A 19,455-nucleotide genomic window follows, 5' to 3' on the forward strand; every position below is an offset into this window, starting at 1 on the left:
CAAAAGTTATAAAATCCGAAAGCCCATTCAACCATGAGTCTACCCATACCAATTTTACCAAAATCCGACCTCAACTCGACCCTAAAATCACCTCAAACAACGCTAAAACCTTGAATTACGCCCCAATTCAAGCCTATTGAACTTTGAAATTTCTAATTTCTACAAATAACGCCGAAACCTATCAAATCACATCCGATTGACCTCAAATTTTGCACACAAGTAATAAATGATATAACATACCTATTAAAATTTTCAGAATCAGATTTTGACCCCGATATCAAAAAGTCAACCCCTCGGTCAAACTTCTAAAAAATTCAACTTTCGGCATTTAAAGTCTAATTCCTCTATGGACCTCCAAAAATTCTTCCGGACACGTTCCTAAGTTCAAAATTGTCATACGGAGCTATTGAAATTATCAGAATTCGAATCCGAGGTCTTTTACATATAGGTCCATATCCTGTCTACTTTTCTACCTTAATTTTTCAATTATGAGACTAAGTGTCTCATTTCACTCCGAATTTGTTCCGAACCCGAACCAACTAACCCAATAAATCATAAATCAATAGCAAGGCATAAATTGAGCAGTAAATAAGGGAATGTGGTTATAATATTCAAAACTACCGGCCGGGTCGTTACACGATCATACTCAAATCTCTGTCTGAATCCAATATCTTTAATACCTGACTATGCACAAAAATATGCAGAAGTGTAGTATGATTACACCACAGTCGGTACCCAGTAAGTATCAAGACTAACCTCAGTAGAGTAGTGACGAGGTACAGTCAAGACACTCACTAGTCTAATAAAGTCGCGACCTAATTTCTCCCTCCGTGAACCGTCGTGACGGCACCTAGTCTCTACGACTAGGTAAGACTAATACTTTTGCGGAAGTGAAGCTAAAGCATGAACATTAACTACTAACAGTAACAAATATCTAATAAGCAGTTGAATGCCACTCGGCATATACAATTAACACCTCTGAAAATGTACAAAACAATTTCCCAAAACCCGGAATACCATAAGTCACAAGCTACTAAGAAGTCTTAAACGTTCTATACATCATTTCTACAGAAAGAGGAAAACAAAAATGAACATAGGGGGATAGAGGGGGACTCCGAGGATCTGCGGGCGCGAGCAGATGTACCTTGAAGTCTCCAATAAGCATCATCGACTGCAACTAGTGATGAGGCTGGTAAGATGAACCTGGATCTGCACACTAAAAACATGTGCAGGAAAGGGTGCGAGTACACCACAACAGTACCCAGTAAGTGCCAAGCCTAACCTCGGTCGAGTTCATGGAACATGGATACATGAAAAACTGGATGAACACCTGATAGACTAGATGGAAAAGCAAGTTCATAAGCCATCTCTCCAATTTTCTAAAGTATCTCAAAAGGCCCAATATACCGAGGGCTCAACTTTCCCTTTTTCCCGAACCTCAACACACCCTTCATGGGTGAAATCTTGAGCAGAACTTTCTCCCCAGCCATGTGAACAACATCATGAACCTTCCTGTCGGCATAACTGTCACTACCCGAAATTCCCACCTTCGGACTGTGATGGCGCCTAACATTTCACTTGCTAGGTAAGCCAACTTTAGAATAATATTATCCATTTTTAAAATAATTTCTAAATTTATTAATAACAAAGAACAAATGCGGAAGTAAAGTCTGAAATGTAGTGAATAATACATAAAAAAAAATAACGGTGTCTAAATACCATCCCAGAATTGGTATCACAAGTGCACAAGCTTCTAGAATAATACAAATAAAGGTCTGACTAAAATAAAGCTGTCTGAAAATAAACACACAGCTAAAGTAAAATAGACGGGGACTTCAGAACTGTGGACGCCATGCAGTTATACCTCAAGTCTCCTCTGGGTAGCTGATATCCGAGCAAGTCTATGGTACGCCGCTAGGACCAACTCCGAAATCTGCACAAGAAGTGCAGAGTGTAGTATCAGTACAACCGACCCCATGTACTGGTAAGTGCTGAGCCTAACCTCGACGAAATAGTGACGAGGCTAAGGCGGGTAACATACATTAACCTGTACGCAATATTAGTAACAACAACAAATAATAAAAATAAATCAGGTAACTCATTTATAATAATTGAAGCCAATTCAGTAGTCGTAACCAATTATCATTTCCATCAAATCTGTTGCAGCGTTCAACCCGCTCTCACAACATATTCACATTCAATTTTGTTATGGCGTGCAACCCGATCCTCCAATATATCCATTTACCAATTCTTATAGAAGAAATTTTTCCAATAAATGCAACAATTAATATAAAATTATAAGATAACAAGCATACAATAATTATGATTTAATTATGAAACAAACAATGACAAATAGCAAATTATTATGGAAATCAGGGAGAAAATAGGCAGTTTAATATTTAATGTGCTAAATGTCAAATAACAATTAAAACACATAATTCAAATAGCATGTAGCAATTAATGCAGGAATTCAAGAATTAATATTTGACAAAATATAGGAGAAAAATAATTATTATAATAATTAATTTATGATTTAAAATAATTTATGGTTTTTCAAGTAAACAGGCAAACAATTAATTTGACGACGTATAGACACTCGTCACCTCGCCTATACGTCGTTCACATGCATTTCATATAACAAATAATTTAAGGGTTCTATTCTCTCAAGTCAAGGTTAACCACGACACTTACCTCGCTTTTTAAATTCCAATCAATTACTCGACCACAGCTTTTCCTTTTAAATTTTTCTCCAAAAGCTTCAAATCTATTTACAAATAATTTGATATACTCAATACGAATCATAGGAATTAATTCCATATGAATTTACTAATTTTCAGGATAAAAATTCTAAATTCATTTAAATATTCGACAGTGGGACCCACGTCTCAAATCCCAGAAAAACTCACGAAATTCGAACACCCGTTCCGCTACGAGGTCAACCATACAAAAATTATCCAATTCCGATATCAAATGGACCTTCAAATCATAAATTCTCGTTTTTGGAAGATTTTATAAAAAACTGATTTTTGTTTCCTAAATTCACGGATTCATGATGTAAATGAGTATGGAATCATGAAATATAATCAATATAGGATAAGGAATACTTACCCCCAAAATCATACTCTTAATCACCCATCATTACCCAAACTCGAAATTGAAGATTAGGGGTTAGAACCTTACCTCTTTGATGAAGAACTTGAGGAATTTCTTGTTGGTTTTCAAGGCTTGGACAAGAATTTGATGAACAAGACACTTTATCTACTTCCTCTCTCTAGAACATTCTCACTTCTCTCTAAAATCATCAGATAAATGCCCCAAAATAAACCCCCAAACCTATTTATCAAAATGGGGTCGGGTTATGAAAATAGGAAAATTACCCCTCCGAAAATAGGTATGTGGTAGCATAATAGACCGCACAATTGATGTGTGGGTCGCAAAATGATCGCATAAATCGGTGCCCAGAATTGGGCTGTTCTGGACCATTTTGCGATCGCATAATGGTCGCAGAAGCGCATTCTGTCAGTCTTTGGTAATTTGGTCATAACTTCTTGTATGAATGTCCAAATGATGAACGGTTTGAAGCATTAGAAACTAGACTCAAAGATATTTCATTTGATAGGTAATACACCATAGAAAACTTCATATTATGAGAGTTATTCTCATTTGAAGTTAGCTCTTGTGCGAACTCATTTGAAACTTTAATCTTATAAAATTTCCAACTTTTACATTCGATGCCGAAACCTATCGAATCAAGTCCGATTGACCTCAAATTTTGCACATAAGTCATAAATGACATAATGGAGCTATGAAAAGTTTTGGAACTGGATTCCGACTCCGACATCAAAAAGTCAACCCCGTGGTCAAACTTGAAAATCTTTAGCCTTTAAATTACAAGTTTTCGTTAAATGATCATAACTTGAGCTAGGGACCTCCAAATTAAATTTCTGGCATACGCCCAAGTCCCAAATCACGATACGGACCTACCAGAACTATCAAAACACTGATCCGGGTTCATTTTCTCAAAATGATGACCAAAGTCAACTTAGTTGAGTTTTAAGGCTCTATTTCACATTTTAATCCATTTTACACATAAAAACTTTCCGAAAAATTTTACGGACTGCGCACGTAAGTCGAGGAATGATAAATAGTACTTTTTGCAGTCTTAGAACACATAATTACTTATTAAATTTAAAGATGACAATTTGGGTCATCACATTCTTCAACTCTAAAACAAACGTTCGTCCTCGAACGGAGTTAGAAAAAGTACCTGAGCTGGAGAAAAGATATGGATATTTACTCAGCATGTCCGACTCGGACTCTCAGGTAGATGCCTCTACCTGCTGACCTCTCTATTGCACTCGAACTGAAGTATAACTCTTAGACCTCAACTATCGGACCTGCCGGGCTAGAATAGCCACCGGCTCCTCTTCGTAAGTCAAATCTTTATCCAATTGGATTGAGCTGAAATCTAACACATGGGACGGATCACCATGATATTTCCGGAGCATAGACACATGGAACACCGGATGAACCGCTGATAAACTAGGTAGCAATGCAAGCCTATAGGCTACTTCACCCACCCTTTCAAGAATTTCAAAGGGTCTGATATACCTAGGGCTAAACTTGCCCTTTTTTCCAAACCTCGTTTCACCTTTCATAGGTGAAACCCAGAGCAATATTCTTTCTCCAACCATGAATGCAATATCACAAACTTTATGGTTGGCATAACTCTTTTGCCTAGACTGAGTTGTGCGAAGTCGATCCTGAATAATCTTGACCTTATCCAAGGCATCCTGTACCAAATCGGTACCCAACAACCGAGCCTCTCCCAGTTCAAACCAACCAACTGGCGATCGGCATCGCCTTCCGTATAATGCCTCATATGGAGCCATCTGAATGCTCGACTGGTAGCTATTATTATAAGCAAACTCCGAAAGTGGCAAGAAATGATCCCAAGAACCTCCAAAGTCTATAACACAAGCGCATAGCATATCTTCCAATATCTGAATAGTGCGCTCTGACTGTTCGTCTGTCTGTGGATGAAATGATGTACTCAACTCCACCCGTGTGCCTAACTCACGATGTACAGCCCTCCAGAAATGTGAGGTAAACTGCGTACCTCGATTTGAAATAATAGACACGGGTACACCGTGAAGGCGGACAATCTCACGAATGTAAATTTCAGCTAACCTCTCTGAAGAATAGGTAACTGCCACTGGAATGAAATGTGTTGATTTGGTCAACCTGTCCACAATGACCCAAACTGCGTCAAATTTTCTCTGAGTCCATGGGAGCCCAACAACAAAATCCATAGTGATACGCTCCCACTTCCACTCAGGAATTTCTAACTTCTGAAGCAAACCACCAGGTCTCTGATGCTCGTACTTAACTTGCTGACAATTCAGACACCGGGCTACATATGCAACTATATCTCTTTTCATTCTTCTCCACCAATAATGTTGCCGCAAATCTTGGTACATTTTGGCGGTACCTGGATGAATAGAATACCTGGACCTATGTGCTTCTTCAAGAATTAATTCATGAAGCCCATCCACATTAGGCACACAAATACGAACCTGCATTCGCAGAACTCCACCTTACCCCACAGCAACCTGTTTGGTATCACCGTACCGCACCGTGTCCTTAAGTATAAGTAAATGAGGATCATCATACTGCCTCTCTCTGATGCGCTCATATAAAGAAGACCGAGCGACTGTGCAAGCTAGAACCCGACTAGGTTCTGAAACATCTAACCTCACGAACTGGTTAGCCAAAGTCTAAACATCTACAGCTAATGGCCTCTCATCAACCGAAATATACGTAAGATTGCCCAAACTCACAGCATTTTTACTCAAAGCATCGGCCACCACATTGGCCTTTCCGGGGTGATACAAAATGGTGATATCATAGTCTTTCAACAACTCCAACCATCTTCTCTACCTCAAATTAAGATCCTTTTGTTTGAACAGATACTTAAGGCTACAATGATCAGTAAATACCTCACACGAAACACCGTAGAGGTAATGCCTTTATGCCTTCTTTCGATACAACATTCCCCAAAAAGGCAACTAAACCTAACCAAAACTCACATTTTGAAATTTTGGCATATAACTGGTTATTCTTCAAAGTCTGAAGCACACTTCGAAGATACTGCTCATGCTCCTCTCGACTGCTGGAGTAAATCAAGATATCATCAATGAATACAACCACAAAAGAATCCAAATAAGGCTTGAACACCCGATTCATCAAATCCATAAATGTTGCAGGGGCATTTGTCAACCCAAATGACATCACTAGGAATTCTTAATGCCCATATCGAGTCCGAAAAGTTGTCTTAGGGATATCAGATGCCCTAATCTTCAGCTGATGGTAACCAGACCTCAAATCGATCTTCGAAAATACCTTGGCACCCTGAAGCTGATCAAATAAATCATCAATTCTTGGCAGTATGTATTTATTTTTGATAGTGGCCTTATTCAACTGCCGATAATCTATATACATCCGCATAGAGCCATCTTTCTTCTTTACAATATGTACTGGAGCACCCCAGGGAGAGACATTGGGTCTAATGAATCCCTAATCAAGCAAGTCTTGTAATTGCTCCTTTAATTCTTTCAACTCTGGCGGTGCCATACGGTATGGTGGGATAGAAATGGGCTTAGTGCCTGGAGCCAAATCAATACAAAAGTCAATATCTTTGTCGGGTGGCATTTCCGGAAAATCTGCAGGAAATACTTCTGGAAATTCACGAACAACTGGTACTGAGTCTATAGAAGGAACATCCGTACTGGGATCGCGAATATAAGCCAAATAGGCTAGACACCCTTTCTCGACCATATGCCGAGCTTTCATATAAGAAATAACCCTGCTAGCAGAATGACCAGGAGTTCATTTCCACTTTAACCAAGGTAACCCCGGCAAGGCTAGGGTCACTGTCTTGGCATGACAATCCAATATAGCATGATAAGGTGACAGCCAATCCATACCCAAGATGACATCAAAATCTACCATATCAAGAAGTAGAAGATCCACACTAGTCTCAAGATTACAAATAGTAACCACACACGAACGATAGACATGATCTACTATAACAGAGTCTCCCACCAGTGTAGATACACACACAGAAGCACTCAGAGAATCACAAGGCACAACCAAATATGAAGCAAAATAGGAGAACACATAGGAATAAGTAGATCCTGGATCAAATAGAACTGAAGCATCTCTATGGCAAACTGGAATAATACCTGTGATCACAGCATCAGATGACTCGGCCTCATGCCTAGATGGAAAAGCATAAAATTGGGGCTGGGGCCCACCACTCTGAACCGCATTCCTGGAACGGCCTCTAACTGGCTGGCTTCCACTTCTAACAACCTGACCTCCACCTCTAATGGCCTGACCTCCACCTCTCATGGCCTGACCTCCACCTCTAGTTGGATGAGCAGGCGGTGAAGCAACCAGTGCCGATATGATGGCACGTGAATCCTACCGAGATCTGTTACTCGCCAACCTAGTGTAATATCTCTTGATGTGACCAATGTTCCCACACTCATAACACCCATCCGGATGTCGTGGCTGCTAAAGCTGAATTTGACCCAAATGGGTTGGATAACCGCTGTAGTAACTCTGGAGTGGCGGTGCACTGATAGGAGCTGAATGTGCACTGAATGTTGGCTGCCCAGAGTAAGGCATAATAGGACCGTGACTCCCTGAAGCACCGGGTGATGCATGAAGTGCTGAATGAAATGGTCTGGGCGGATGACCCCTACCAAAATTACCCCTGCCTCCAAACGAGGCACCATCGAAACCACCGAACTGACGAGGCCTCTTATCAGACCTCTGCCCTCTCTCTTGTGCAAGAACTATCTCGATCCTCCTTGCGATATTAGCAGTCGCCTGAAAAGAAATTTCACTTCCGGTCTCTTTGACCATTTGAATCCTGATAGGGTGAGTGAGTCCCTCGATAAACCTCCTCACTCTCTCTCCCTCAGTAGGTAGTAAAAGGAGAGCATGACAGGCCAAATCCACAAAACGGGACTCATACTGAGTAACAATCATACTGCCCTGCTGTAGACACTCAAATTGCTTGCGAAATTCTTCTCTTAGTGTAATAGGGAGGGATTTCTCCAGAAATAGCTGAGAGATCTGCTCCCAGGTAAGTGCAGGCGATCCAACTGGTCGGGTCAATGTATAATCTCTCCACCACCTCTTGGCGGAACCTGTCATCTGAAATACAGCAAAATCAACCACATTGGTCTCAACTATACCCATGTTCCGCAGCACCTTGTGGCAGCTTTCAAGATAATCATGTGGGTCCTCAGAAGGTGTACCACTGAAGTGAACTGGAAAGAGCTTAGTAAACTTATCCAGTCTCAATAAGGCCTCAAAAGACATGGCGGGCCTATCACCGATCTGTGCCGCAATAACTGGTTGAACTACCCCAATTGGCGTGGCTGCTGGAGCTTGATTCTAGGGAGCCATCTGCTCCGGAGCGGGAGTAGTGGGAGTTAGTTCTCCTCCCCCAGCTTGTGAGACGGCTGGTGCCACTGGAAATGTACCATTCTGGGCCACGCCCTCCATAAGAATTACCAAACGGACTAGAGCGCCCTGAAGTACTGGAGTGGCTATGAATCCTTCTGTGACCTGAACTGGTCCAACTAGTACATTCTGAACTGGAACCTCCTCCTGAAGGTCCACCTGAGGTTCTTCAACAGGTGCAGCTGATCGAGCTCTGGACTGAGCTCTACCTCGGCCTCGACCTCTACTTCTGGTCGTAGTTGCCACCGGAGGTTCTAGTCCCTGACCATCGGTAGAGGTAGTATTACGTGTTCTCACCATCTGCGAGAGAATAAGAGTAGAATGGTTCAATCATCGATGATAGAATAAAATCGCACGATAGAATAAGAAAGAAGTGATATTGTTCCTAAACTTCATAGCCTCTTAGAGATAAGTACAGACGTCTCCGTACCGATCTTTCAGAATCTACTAAGCATGTTCGTGACTCATGAGATCTATGTAACCTAGTGCTCTGATACCAACTATCACGACCCAAATTTCTCACCTTCGGACCGTGATGGCGCCTAACATTTCACTTGCTAGGCAAGTCAACGTTAGAATAATATTATCTATTTTTAAAACAATTTCTAAATTTATTAATAACAAAGAACAAATGCGGAAGTAAATTCTGAAATGTAGTGAATAATACATAAAAAAACAATGGTGTCTAAATATCATCCCAGAATTGGTGTCACAAGTGCACGAGCTTCTAGAATAATACAAATAAAGGTCTAAATAAAATATATCTGTCTGGAAATAAACACACAGCTAAAGTAAAATAGACGGGGACTTCAGAACTGCGGACGCCATGCAGTTATACCTCAAGTCTCCTCTGGGTAGCTGATATCCGATCAAGTCTACGGTACGCCACTGGGACCAACTCCAAAATCTGCACAAGAAGTGCAGAGTGTAGTATCAGTACAACCGACCCCATGCACTGGTAAGTGTTGAGCCTAACCTCGATGAAGTAGTGACGAGGCTAAGGCGGATCACTTACATTAACCTGTACGCAATATTAGTAACAACAACAACAAATAATAGATATAAATCAGGTAACTCATTTATAATAATTGAAGCCAATTCAGCAGTCGTAACCAATTATCATTTTCATCAAATCTGTTACAGCATGCAACCCGCTCTCACAACATATTCACATTCAATTCTGTTACAGCGTGCAACTCGCTCTCCCAATATATTCCTTTTAATCAAGTCTATCATATATTTATTTCAATCAAGTATATATAGACTTTTAAATAAGTTTGTTACGGCGTGCAATCCGATCCCCCAATATTGACTTTTAATAAGTCTGTTGCGGCGTGCAACCCGATCCTCCAATATGGACTTTTTAATAAGTCTGTTGTGGCGTGCAACCCGATCCTCCAATATTGACTTTTAATAAGTCTGTTGCAGCGTGCAACCCGATCCTCCAATATGGACTTTTTAATAAGACTTTTGCGGCGTGCAACTCGATTCTCCAATATGGACTTTTTAATAAGTTTGTTGTAGCGTGCAACCCGATCCTCCAATATGGAATTTTTAATAAGTCTGTTGCGGTGTGCAACCCAATCCTCAAATATGGACTTTTTAATAAGTCTGTTGTGGCGTGCAACCCGATCCTCCAATATGGACTTTTTAATACGCCTGTTGCGGCGTGCAACCTGATCCTCCAATATATCCATTAACCAATTCTTATAGAAGAAATTTTCCCAATAAATGCAACAATTAATATAAAATTATAAGACAACAAGCATACAATAATTACGATTTAATTATGAACAAACAATGACAAATAGCAAATTATTATGGAAATCGGGGAGAAAATAGGCAGTTTAATATTTAATATGCTAAATGTCAAATAACAATTAAAACACATAATTCAAATAGCATGTAACAATTAATGCAGGAATTCAAGAATTAATATTTGATAAAGAATAGGAGAGAAACAATTATTATAATAATTAATTTATGATTTTTCAAGTAAGTAGGCAAACAATTAATTTGACGACGTATAGACACTCGTCACCTCGCCTATACGTCGTTCATATGAATTTCACAAAATAAATAATTTAAGGGTTCTATTCCCTCAAGTCAAGGTAAACCACGACACTTAACTCGCTTTGCAAATTTCAATCAATTACTTGACCACAACTTTTCCTTTTAAATTTATCCCCAAAAGCTTCAAATCTATTCACAAACAATTCGATATACTCAATACGAATCATAGGAATTAATTCCGTATGAATTTACTAATTTTCAGGATAAAAATTCTAAATTCATTTAATTATTCGACAGTGGGACCCATGTCTCAAATCCCGAAAAAACTCACGAAATCCGAACACTCGTTCCGCTACGAGGTCAACCATAAAAAAATTATCCAATTCTGATATCAAATGGACCTTCAAATCTTAAATTCTCGTTTTTGGAAGATTTTATAAAAATCTGATTTTTGTTCCCTAAATTCACGGATTCATGATGTAAATGAGTATGGAATCATGAAATATAATCAATATAGGATAAGGAATACTTACCCCAAGAATCATACTCTTAATAACCCATCATTACCCAAACTCGAAATTGAAGATTAGGGGTTAGAACCTTACCTCTTTGATGAAGAACTTGAGGAATTTCTTGTTCGTTTTCAAGGCTTGGACAAGAATTTGATGAACAAGACACTTTATCTACTTCCTCTCTCTAAAACACTCTCACTTCTCTCTAAAATCATAAGATAAATGCCCCAAAATAAATCCCGAAGCCTATTTATCAAAATGGGGTCGGGTTATGAAAATAGAAAAATTACCCCTCCGAAAACAGGTATGCGGTCGCACAATTGACCGCACAATTGGTGTGTGGGTCGCAAAATAATTGCATAAATCGGTGCCCAGAACTGGGCTGTTCTGGACCATTTTGTGTCACGACCAGAAATTTCCCACAGACGGGACCATGATGGCGCCTAACATTTCACTTGTTAGGCAAGCCAACGTTAGAAAATCGTTAAACCAATTCCTTATTTCCATTCAGTAAATAACAATTACTAACTACTGAAATATAATAAGTGTGGAATATCGTAACACTGTATTAATTACTACCACCCAGATCTAGAGTCACAATTCACGAGCATTCTAGAATTTACTACAAGTAATAGTCTGAAAAAAAATACAACTATCTAAATGAAAGAAAACAGTAGGACATAAAAGATAGACGGGGACTTCAAGGTCTGTGAACGCCGACAGATCTACCTTGAGTCTCTGGACAATGGACCAATAGCAAATCTCGATCAACCTGAGCCGGCATCAAAATCTGCACAGAAAGTGCAGAGTGCACCATCAGTACAACCGACCCCATGTACTGGTAAGTGTCGAGCCTAACCTCGACGAAGTAGTGACGAGGCTAAGGCAAGGCACCTACAAATCAACTTATACAATTTAAGAGTGTATACGCAAATAATAGGAATGAAGAACTAAACAGGAAATGTCGGGAGGGGAAACATACTGAGGGGAATACAAGATAAAGAACTACAATAGAATGATCACCGGAGCAGTCAATATACCATGAGTCAACAGGAATAGTGAATACAGTAAGAAAAATGCACGGCATCACCCTTCGTGCTTTTACTCTCAATCTCACCATAAAATTAATAGAAACGGCACGGCATCACCCTTCGTGCTTTTACTCTCATATCATGGCACGGCATCACCCTTCGTGCATTAACACTCACAATATGGCACGGCATCACCCTTCGTGCATTAATACTCACAATATGGCACGGCATCACCCTTCGTGCATTAACACTCACAATATGGCACGGCATCACCCTTCGTGCATTAACACTCTCCCTTACCATAATGCAATGCATAAATAACAACAGGGAGATAGAATAACAAGTACAAACCTTACTTCAACATTTGGTTCCATAATATCAATCTCAACTTTGAAATAAAAACTCACTTCACACTCGTCTGACCACCTAAATGGGGCACCCTTCTTGGTCAATCTGGTCAACGGGGCTGCTATGGATGAAAACCCCTCCATAAATCGACGGTAATAACCCGCCAAACCCAGGAAACTACGGATCTCTGTAGCTGATGTGGGTCTAGGCCAGTTCTGGACTGCCTCAATCTTCTTAGGATCCACCTTAATACCCTCTGCTGATACAACGTGACCCAAGAAAGCAACTGAACTCAACCAAAACTCGCATTTTGAGAACTTAGCATATAATTGGGTGTCTTTCAGAGTCTGAAGAATGATCCGAAGGTGCTGCTCATGCTCCTCTCGATTGTGGGAGTAGATCACACAACCATAAAGGAATACACGTAGGGTTTGAACACTCGGTTCATCAAATCCATAAATGCTGCTAGGGCATTTGTCAGCCCAAATGACATCACTAGAAACTCATAATGCCCATACCGAGTCCGAAAAGTTGTCTTAGGAACATCGGATGCCCTAATACTCAACTGATGGTAGCCAAATCTCAAATCAATCTTTGAAAACACCTTGGCAGCCTGAAGCTGATCAAATAAATCATCAATCCTCGGCAATGGATACTTGTTCTTGACGGTGACTTTGTTCAACTGCCGATAATCTATACACATCCTCATCGATCCATCTTTATTCTTCACAAATAACACAGGTGCACCCCAGGGCGAGACACTAGGTCTAATAAAGCCCTTATCCAGCAAATCTTGCAACTGCTCCTTCAATTCTTTCAACTCTGGCAGGGCCATGCGATATGGCGAAATGGAAATAGGCTGAGTGCCCGGAGCCAAATCAATGCAGAAATCAATATCCCTGTCGGGTGGCATCCCCGGCAGGTTTGCAGGAAACACCTCTGGAAACTCACAAACAACCGGTACTGAATCTATGGAAAGAACCTCCGCACTAGAATCGCGAACATAATACAAATAAGCTAGACACCCATACTCGACCATATGTCGAGCCTTCACATAAGAGATAACCCTTCTAGCAGAATGGCCAAGATTCCCTCTCCACTCTATTCGAGGCAACCCCTGCAAGGCTAAGGTCACCGTCTTTGCGTGATAATCTAATATAGTATGATAAGGTGACAGTCAATCCATACCCAGTATGACATCAAAATCAACCATGTCGAGAAGTAGAAGATCTACACGAGTCTCAAGACTCCCAATGGTCACCACACACGAACAATAAACACGATCTACAACAATAGCATTTCCCACTAGTGTGGACACATACACAGGAGCACTCAAAGAATCATGGGGCACAACCAAATAGGAAGCAAAATAGGAAGACACATAGGAGTAAGTAGATCCCGGATCAAATAGAACTGAAGCATCTCTACTGCAAACTGAAACAGTACATGTGATAACAGTGTCAGATGACTCAGCCTTAGGCCTGGCTGGGAAAGCATAACACCGGGGCTGGGCCCCACCACCCTGAACTACGTCCTTGGGACAACCTCTAGCCGACTGGTCTCCACCTCTAATGGCCTGACCTCCACCTCTAACTGTCTGGACCCTACCTCTGGCTGCCTGACCCCTGCCTCTAGCTGGCTGAGCAGGTGGTGCAGCAACTGGTGCCAGAACTATGGGACGAGAACTCTAATGTTGTGAGCTGCCTGTTGCCCAAGGGCAAAATCTAGCAATGTGCCTCGGATCACCACAAGTATAACATAACCTCGGCTGCTGTGACTGCTGACCCTGAAACTGACCCTGTCGACCTGAATAACCACCCTGATAACTCTGGAGTGGAGGTGCACTAATATGAGCTGGTGGTGCATTGTAGGCTAACTGGTAAGAATAATGCATCTGAGGGCCACGACCACTTGAGGCATCGTGGGATGCCTGGAGCACTGAATGAAATGGCCTGGGAGGATGGCCTCTACCAAAAGTACTCCTTCCTCTAGATGAGGCACCGCTGAACTCACCGGAATGACGAGGCCTCTTTTCAGACCCCTGACCTCCTTGAGTAAGAACCATCTCGACTCGTCTGGCGACATTAGCAGCCGCCTGAAAAGAAATCTCACTCCCAGTCTCCTTAGGCATCTGCAATTTGATAGGCTGAGTAAGTCCATCAATAAACCTCCTCTCCTCACCCTCTCTCTCTCGGTGGGCAGTCCGAGCGTAATCATGATGGGCCAAATCCACAAAACGGGTCTCATACTGAGTAACAGTCATACTGCCCTGCTGGAGACGCTCAAACTGACGGCGACGCTCCTCTCTCAATGTGATAGGCAGAAACTTCTCTATGAAGAGCTAAGAGAACTGGTCCCAAATAAGAGCAGGAGACCCAGCTGGTCTGGTCAACAAATAATCTCTCCACCATTTCTTGGTGGAACCAGTCATCTGAAATGCAGCAAAATCGACCCCATTGGTCTCCACTATACCCATGTTCCGTAGAACCTCATGACAGCTGTCAAGATACTCCTGGGGGTCCTCTGAAGGAGCACCACTAAAGTGAACAGGAAAGAGCTTGGTAAACCTGTCCAATCTCCATAAAGCCTCAGAAGACATAGCTGGCCCATCTCCGACCTGTGCTGCAATAATCGGCTGAACTAATCCGATTGGCTGAGCTGCTGGAGCCTGATGCTGGGGAGCTATCTGCTCCGGAGCGAGAGTGGTAGGAGTCTGGGCTCCTCCTCCATCCTGAGAGACTGTTGGTGCCATGGGAAATGCGCCAGTTTGGGCCACACTCTCCATAAGGCCCACCAAACGGACCAAAGAATCCCGAAGTACTGGGGTAGCAATGAACCCCTCCGAAACCTGAGCTGGTCCGACACGAACAGTCTGGGCTGGAACCTCCTCGTCAATCTCTATCTAAGGCTCCACTGTTGGGGCTGCTGCTCGGGCCCTAGGTTGAGCCCTGCCCCTACCTCGGCCTCTAGCACGGCCTCGACCTCTGCCCCGCGTAGGAGCTATCACTGGAGGCTCTGGCTGCTGCTCAGCTGAGGAAGCGGTACGTGTTCTCACCATCTGCGAGAGAATAAGAGTAGAAGAGTTCAATCAGCATTGAGAAAGCAAAATCGCACGACAAGGAAGAGTAGAATTGAAACTTGTTCCTAAACTTCATAGCCTCTGGAAGATAAGCACAGACGTCTCCGTACCGATCCTCCAGCCTCTACTAAGCTTGCTCGTGAATCGTGAGACCTATGTAACCTAGTGCTCTGATAGGATAATGTCACGACCCAAAATTTTCCACCGACGGGACCGTGATGGCGCCTAACATTTCACTTGCTAGGCAAGCCAACGTTAGAAAATCGTTAAACCAATTCCTTATTTCCATTCAGTAAATAACAATAACTAACTACGATAAAATATAATAAGTGCGGAATATCATAACACTGTATTAATTACTACCACCCGGATCTGGAGTCACAATTCACGAGCATTCTAGAATTTACTACAAGTAATAGTCTGGAAAAAAAATACAACTGTCTGAATGAAAGAAAACAGTAGGACATAAAAGATAGACGGGTACTTCAAGGTCTTTGAACGCCGACAGATCTACCTTGAGTCTCCAGACAGCGGACCAATAGCAAATCTCGATCAACCTGAGCTGGTATCAAAATATGCACAGAAAGTGCAGAGTACAACATCAGTACAACTGACCCCATGTACTGGTAAGTGTCGAGCCTAACCTCGACGAAGTAGTGACGAGGCTAAGGCAAGGCACCTACAAATCAACTTGTACAATTTAACAGTGTATACGCAAATAACAGGAATGAAGAACTAAACAGGAAATGTCAGAAGGGGAAACATACTGAGGGGAATACAAGATAAAGAACTACAATAGAATGATCACCGGAGCAGTCAATATACCATGAGTCAACAGGAATAGTGAATACAGTAAGGAAAAATGCACAGCATCAACCTTCGTGCTTTTACTCTCAATCTCACCATAAAAATCAATATAAATAGCACGGCATCACCCATCGTGCATTAACACTCATAATATGGTATGACATCACCCTTCGTGCATTAACACTCACAATATGGCACGGCATCACCCTTCGTGCATTAACACTCACAATATGGCACGGCATCACCCTTCGTGCATTAACACTCACAATATTGCACGGCATCACCCTTTGTGCATTAACACTCACAATATGGCACGGCATCACCCTTCGTGCATTAATACTCACAATATGGCACGGCATCACCCTTCGTGCATTAACACTCACAATATGGCACGACATCACCCTTCTTGCATTAACACTCTCCCTTACCATAATGCAATGCATAAATAATAATAGGGAGATAGAATAACAAGTACAAACCTTACTGCAACATTTGGTTCCATAATATCAACCTCAACTTTTAAATAAAAACTCAGTTATCACTAGAAAAATCCGTAAACATGATAAGAATGATAATTTGAACAACACTAGTATAACACGTAGCAATTTGGCATAGGAATGAGACAATATCAGAAAAATAGAGAAACATGGAAAAACAGGTAAATTGGCGGCGCATAGGTACTCGTCACCTCACATATACACCGCTCACATGAATTTCACTTAGCAAATAATCTAAGGTTCCTAATTCCCTCAAGTCAGGGTTAGACACAGCACTTACCTCTCTCCGAAGATCACTTAATTCTCAATCACAGCTTTTCCTTTGAATTTTACCTCCAAACCACTTGTATCAATTCAAAAATGATTCAATAATATCAAATATTGCTAAAGGAATCAATTATATTGCATAAATTAAATTTTCCAATTTTTCCTCCAAAAAGTCAAAAAATCGACCCCGGGCCCGCTTGGTCAAAACCCGAGGTTCGGACCAAAATCTTTTTAACCATTCACCCCCGAGCCCAAATATGTAATTAGTTTTGGAATCCGACCTCAAATTGAGGTCTAAATCCCCAAATTCTCGAAATTCCTATTTTTTACCCTAACCCCTAATTCGACCATGAAAACGCTAGATTTTAGGTTGAAAATTCAAGAAATGTAATGGGTAATTGAAACAAAATGGTTTAGAATCACTTACCAACAATTTGGGGAAGGAATGACTCTTGAAAAATCGCCCCTCACCGTTTGGTTTTTGAGAAAAATGAGTTTTTTGGGAAAAAATCCCGTTTTGGATTCTGTTAAGTGCTGGGCGACAGTGTTCATCGCGTTCGCGAGAGCACTGTCGCGTTCGCGAAGTGTATGGGCTGCCAAACCTTCGCGTTCGCGAGGCAGTGCTCGCATTCGCATAGGCTACCCTTCCCCGGCCTTCGCATTCGCGAGACATTGCTCGTGTTCGCGATGAAGAAAAGGCTGACTCCCCCTCCCCAGTGCCTAACGCTACGCGTTCGCGGTGGGCTTGTCGTGTTCGCGAAGGGTAACGCCCCCCATTGCTTCGCGTTCGCGACCAAGCCTTCGCTTTCGCAAAGAAGAAATCCTCAGCTGCCCAATTTACTCTTCGCATTCGCGAGAGTACCTTTGCGAACGCGAAGAAGGACATGCCAGAACACAGATTCTGGCTCTTGTGTGAACTGACTTGAAACTTTAATCTTATAAAATTTCCAACTTCCACATTTGATGCCGAAACCTATCGAATCAAGTGCGATTGACCTCAAATTTTGCACACAAGTCATAAATGACATAACGGAGCTATGAAAATTTTTGGAACTGGATTCCGACTCTGACATCAAAAAGTCAACCCTGTGGTCAAAGTTGGAAATCTTTAGCCTTTAAATTACTAGTTTTCGTTAAATGGTCATAACTTGAGCTAGGAACCTCCAAATTAAATTCCAGGAATACGCCCAAGTCCCAAATCATAATACGGTCCTACCAAAACTATCAAAACACTGATCTGGGTTCGTTTGCTCAAAATGTTGACCAAAGTCAACTAAGTTGAGTTTTAAGGCTCTATTTCACATTTTAATCCATTTTTCACATAAAAACTTTCGAGAAAATTTTACGGACTGCGCACGATAAATAGTGCTTTCCAGAAAACTTTTGAGGAATGATAAATAGTGCTTTTCGAGGTCTTAGAATACATAATTACTTATTAAATTTAAAGATGACATTTTGGGTCATCACAATAACTCTTCTGTCTAGACTGTGTCGTGCGAAGCCGTTCCTGAATTATTTTGACCTTCTCTAAAGCATCCTGAACCAAGTCAGTACCCAATAGTCTAACCTCACCAGGCTCAAACCAACCCACCAGAGACCGACACCGTCTCCCATATAAAGCTTTATACAGAGCCATCTGAATGCTTGACCGGTAGCTATTGTGGTAAGCAAACTATGCGAGTGGCAGAAACTGATCCCAAGAACCCCCAAAATCAATCACACAAGCGTGTAGCATATCCTCCAATATTTGAATAGTGCGCTCGGACTGTCCGTCCGTCTGAGGGTGAAATGTTGTACTAAACTGAACATGTGTGCCCAATTCTCGCTGCACTGCCCTCCAAAACTATGAGGTAAACTGCTTTCCCCAATCTGAAATAATGGACACATGCACACCGTGTAGGCTAACAATCTCGCGAATATAAATCCCAGCCAACCGCTCTGAAGAATAATTAGTACCAACTGGAATAAAATATGCGGACTTGGTCAGTCGATCTACCATCACCCAAACAACATCAAACTTTCTCAAGGTCCGTGGGAGCCCAACTACAAAATCCATGGTAATACACTCCCATTTCCACTCCGGAATTTCAAGTCTCTGAAGCAATCCTCCCAACCTCTGATGTTCATACTTCACCTGTTGACAATTTAGACACCGAGCTACAAACCCAACTATATCCTTCTTCATCCGCCTCCACTAATAGTGCTGCCTCAAATCCTGATACAACTTTGCGGCGCCTGGATGAATAGAGTACCGCGAACTGTGAGCTTCCTGGAGAATCATCTCACGCAAACCATCTACATTAGGCATACATAGTCTTCCCTGCATCCGTAATACACTGTCATCTCCAATAGTGACTTCCTTG

The sequence above is a fragment of the Nicotiana tabacum genome, chromosome 18 (assembly GCF_000715075.1).
Source record: "Nicotiana tabacum cultivar K326 chromosome 18, ASM71507v2, whole genome shotgun sequence".
NCBI lineage: Eukaryota > Viridiplantae > Streptophyta > Magnoliopsida > Solanales > Solanaceae > Nicotiana > Nicotiana tabacum.